The following is a 4,977-nucleotide window of genomic DNA, read 5'->3' as shown; positions in this document are numbered from 1 at the left end:
TATGGTAACGTGTGAGGTGAAGGTGGCAGCAGCTGTTTGGTGTTTTGGGGGTGTGGGGGGGCTTACAGGTGCGTCTAAGGTAAATTAGAATCATGGAAAAGTTTATTTATATCAGTAATTCAATTTAAAAAGTGAAACTTAAAGCAACACTATGTAGTTTTTTGATCCTAAAATAATGTTTCTAAACTCGTTGAAGTGGTAGAAAATGATGATGAATGGTGCTGCTGCTGTCTGAGTGGGCTCACGGCGGCTGAAACTGCACTATGTAAGAACACCGGTTAACCGGCGGCGGCAACAAATTCACTTAGGGCGTTTTCACACCTGCAGTTGTTCCGATTCAGCAACTAAACCGATACAACTGTTGCGTTCTTTTTTCTGGGCCGTTTGTGTTCACATTGCATGATTCTAAAGCGGTACAGCGCTTTGCGCTGTGGAACAGCGCCATAGCAACGGCCCTAACAACACCCCATCAGCTGATCAGCAACAATGGCAACAATGAACCGCGGGCTGACTTGCAGTAGTGAGGAGGTTCAATTTCTTATTAATATTTGGGCAGACGAGTATTTAGTTTAAGTTCAATTAAAAAAATGCCCAAGCTGACTGGTTTATGGCTGGGGCGAGACCTTGAAGTATGCCTATAATGTGCTATAGCTACAAATGTAGTCTAATAGGCTACATTATTATTTATTATTATTATTATTATTATTATTATTAGCTAGTGACCAAGCGTGCTGTCCGCTGTCTCAGTGCTGACACGTGAATGAATGACAGAGCGTGTCACTGCCCGTGAGAGAGAGAGAGACAGAGAGAGAGAGAGGTGGTCAGGTTGTGTTGGTCAAGCTGTGTTTTCAGTTTCAGGTGTCATAGTTATGTCAGATGAATTGTCCTCTAACACAGCCATTCTCAACCTTGGGGTCCCTCCCGACCCCAGTTGATGTGGCTGGAGGGGGCGAATGAACGACATGTTTCTTGGCATGCATTGCTGACCTGGGCATTGTTTCTTAATAAATTAGAAAAACTTTTCTTGTCATTCCCCTTTTCCGTGCATGGTTGAAGGAGATTGGCTTGCATCCACGCTCCACTCGCTCCTGCGCCGACAGGTCCTCGCATGTCACATAAACCAGCCCGGGTGTGTGGACACCGGTTCCAGGGTGCCATTCCGAAGGGCCGCCACTCCGAACGTTTACTTTAATTTGTCGGAATGCCGACCCTTAATTATTTATGGGAAAAGGGTGCCATTACGAACCTGAAAGAAAGGGTGCCATTCCGAACCTGAAAAAATCTTGAATGGTTTACGGCACGGAGTAAATAAGCCTAATTGCGGTGGTAGCGTAGTGGTCAGAGCATCTGCACTTGACGTGGTGGATCAGAGTTCGACTCCCGGGGGAGATATATATTAATAGAGATTTTATTGGCCTCTACCTAACCTTTTTACTAAACTTAACCAACTCCTTTCTACATTGCCTAAACCTAACCAAAGCACAGAGCAAGGACATTTATTTTCAGCAGGAGTGCCGCGGCTGCATCAAATGGATGTAATGCATCAGACTCGCACCTGGGTAAAACTTTGGAGGGGGAGGGGGAGGGGCCGGTCGGGCGCTGTCCCCGCGGCGCGTCGTGTCAAGCCGGGCAGGAAGTCAAACCACGAGAGAATCCGGTCAATTTTCAAAATAAAACACATTCGGAACGGCGGCCCCTCGGGAAGTTCGAAATGACGGACCTTCGGGAATTTTCGGACTGGCAGACCGTCGGAATGGCGGTCCTTCGGAATGGCGGTCGCCCCCCGTGGACACCGCATCAACTCGCCAGCCGCATCTATTTAAACTACGTCACTTTGTTTTGTTCTTTTGCCCTGATGAAAACCTCCAGGTCGGAATATTGGCCATGGAGACAAAACTACAGCAGCCAATTATTTTTTTCAGTGCAGGGATCAAGAACTAAAAAGGCAAAAAAAAAAACCCACCGCGGACAGCGCTGCGCTTTATCCATCATGCGTTCACACCGGCGTGTGTGTGTTTGTGTGTTGGGGCGGGGGGTCGCGGACAGCAGTGCATGTGAAATTGGGGGTCGCGACTCAAAAAGGTTGAGAACCACTGCTCTAACACACCCTACAGTTTGACTCTTTTTTTCTTCTAGTAAACGGGCACCGTAGCATGACTAGTTATAGGGGTTGTTTGCGGAGCTCTGCCCGGTGCTGATCGCCGCGGGTCAGCTTGGAAAGGCTGGTGGACTCGTGGCTTGAGTTTGCGTCTTTCTTTTCTTTTGGCCACCGGCTTTCCTGTTTTAAGGCCAAGACGACACGCTGCTGATGCTCCATTATGTTTTTGGGGCAGTTGCCCGTGGTCCTCCTCCTCCGGTTGCCAGGTAACCAGTCAATTTGTTCCGATACATGTGTCGGTTGCGTTCTCACTACAAACGAACCGCTCCAGGGCTCGGATGGAAACGAGCCGAGACCGCCTCTCCCAAGCGATCTCGGCCCGCTTGTTTTGTTCCGCATCGAGCGCGATTGCTGTGTTCACATCTGACCAAACGAACCGATATATGACGTAAACGCTCCCTGTTTCGGAACAAATGGTCAGGTGTGAAAGCGCCCTTAGGCTACTGTGCTTCTCTGGGAAAGACTCAAGACTCAAGACTACTTTATTAATCCCTTAAAGGGCAATTCCATTTGGTGGCTCGCACACCACATGCTCATAGCACAAACACTTAACATAACAGAGAAACCAGAAAGGAAAAAAACAGGGTTGGCAGCTGTGTGCAAAGTCTGCTAGTTACATGTAAGAAAATGAATAAATACCCCATTAAAAATAGGAATTCTAATAAATATCACCATTAAAAGTACATCTCTATGTCTCTGGATAAAGACAGTAGCAGACAGTGTACAACCAGAGTACCAGTACCACGAATCCTACATTGTGAGGCTATAAACATTATGTAGATCCATTACACACAGAATGAAACATTTCATCTCTTTATTTATTGAATTCATTTTAATTGTAATGATTATGGCTTCACATTTAATGAAAACCTAAAATTCAGCATTTCAAAACAAATTGAATATTACAAAAGATCAATTTAAAAAAGCATTTTTAATATGGAAATGTCGACCATCTGAAAAGTATGTCCATCTATATGAACTCAGTACTTGGTTGGGCTCTTTGACTTGAACTACTGGAAGTGGACTTTTCCATGATATTCCAGTTTATTGAGATGTACAGTTTGTACAGATTGTACAGATGTACAATTTTAGTAGAACATGCACCACAGGCTTAAAGGTTATAGCTACAAGTTTTTCATCAAAATGATTAATTTTTCAAAAAATAATACATCCACAGAAAATCTAGAGGAGTGCAGAATAAAAGTATTAATTTTTCAGATTATAAAAAAAAATGGAATAGCCTATAAATAATTGTTTTATAAATTTTGACGGGTCCAAAATATATAAATGTTTACATCTGGTTGCGTTGGCAACGTCGACATGATTTGATCTCTGGGCAACAGCATGAGGTGGAGCCATGGATGTATTATATTGGGCGGAGCTCAGAGGGGGCCAGATCGTGATAGCTCTGTGGAGAACTAGCATCGTGCTAATGCTAACTAACGGTCAGCCGGTGCTGTAACGTTTCCAGTGCTGACGTGATGCTGCGGGTTCGTCTGGTTCGTCTGCAGGTGAGTTAGTGTGAAATGATTCAGATGTGTTTCCAGTCTGCTGTCAACACCGGAGCTGCTGCTCGTTAAATATGGTTACCGTTAGCTTAGCTTTAGCTACTAGCCGTGGCAAATATTCAATTTCTGGGTCCAAGCGCCGGCAGTTACAAGTTGTAAACAATGGCAGAACCAGTGAATCTGTAAACTCTTTCTTCCATGACACATCTCTGAGAGTAAAAAAAGGGATTGAATTCATTTAATTCAAATAGAGTAGAGACAGTAGCCGCTTAATGGTTCAACTCTGGTGCCTTCAAAGACAGAGCCACGCTCCCCATACAGGAGCTGCTCCGCCGTCCATATGTTTTGAGTGTTAGCGTTAGCCTCTGTTAGCCAGGCTAACAGCGGCTAATGCTGCCTGTAGCCGAGCAGCTTCTTCGCGTTAACTGTGATCAATCAATTAGCAGATAAACAAACTTATTACGTAATGATATCGTCTCTGTATACATTCATAAATAACTGGTTTTCATTGTTTGTCATGGGACCGTGACTATGAGGTAGCCGACTTTGTTGTGTTTTTGGACTCGATAACGCCAGTGGACATGGAAATAAATTTGTGATGTCAGGACTTAACTGCCCAATTCCAATCCGACCCCTCACGGACTCACTGACTTAGAGGCGCGTTCACGGGAAGTCCGTGAGTGTGTGAGGGCTGTTCCACTGTCAGATCACCAAGTCAGTGAGTCAGTGAATGAGCCCTTACTGCCCCCCCCCCCTTACCGTAAGTCAGCACCGATGCTGACTTTGGGTAGGGGAATTACCCACAGTTCATAGCGCTGTGAAGTCAAACACATGAGATGCCGTCGGAATAGTGTTAAAAAAAAAAAAAGTAAATTAACACACGTGGACAGAGAGAGCTCCGCCGCTCTCTTTATTGTTAATGGACAGGAGCAACAACCAAAAAAAAGAAAGAAAGAAAAAAAAGAGAAGAAGTTTACTGTCAGTATTAACGTGCAGTTTGTGATTATTGATGATGATTTGATCAGATCTGATCCAGGAACATTTTGTTTTGAGTCCGTCCCCCTCACACACGTTGTGCGCGTTGAAACTACGGTAAATTATCGGTCCAAGACCAGAGTCAACAACATGTTGTTGTCAAGGTAACATGTCGTGAGAGTGTGTAAGTGCTGTTCCATTCATGTTTACAGCATCTGGACCCTCACACACTCTCACACTCTGTCACTTACAGCTGACGTCACTTTAGTCAGTGAGGGTTCAGGTCCTGAGTCTTTAGGGGGCGGATTGGAATTGGGGGAACAACTAGATAGGCGT

Source organism: Trachurus japonicus, chromosome 19 (assembly GCF_045865225.1).
Source record: "Trachurus japonicus isolate A0001 chromosome 19, Traja_1.0".
In the NCBI taxonomy this organism is placed as follows: Eukaryota; Metazoa; Chordata; class Actinopteri; order Carangiformes; family Carangidae; genus Trachurus; species Trachurus japonicus.
The sequence above is the reverse complement of the archived record's forward strand: the minus strand, read 5'-3'. Positions refer to the sequence as shown.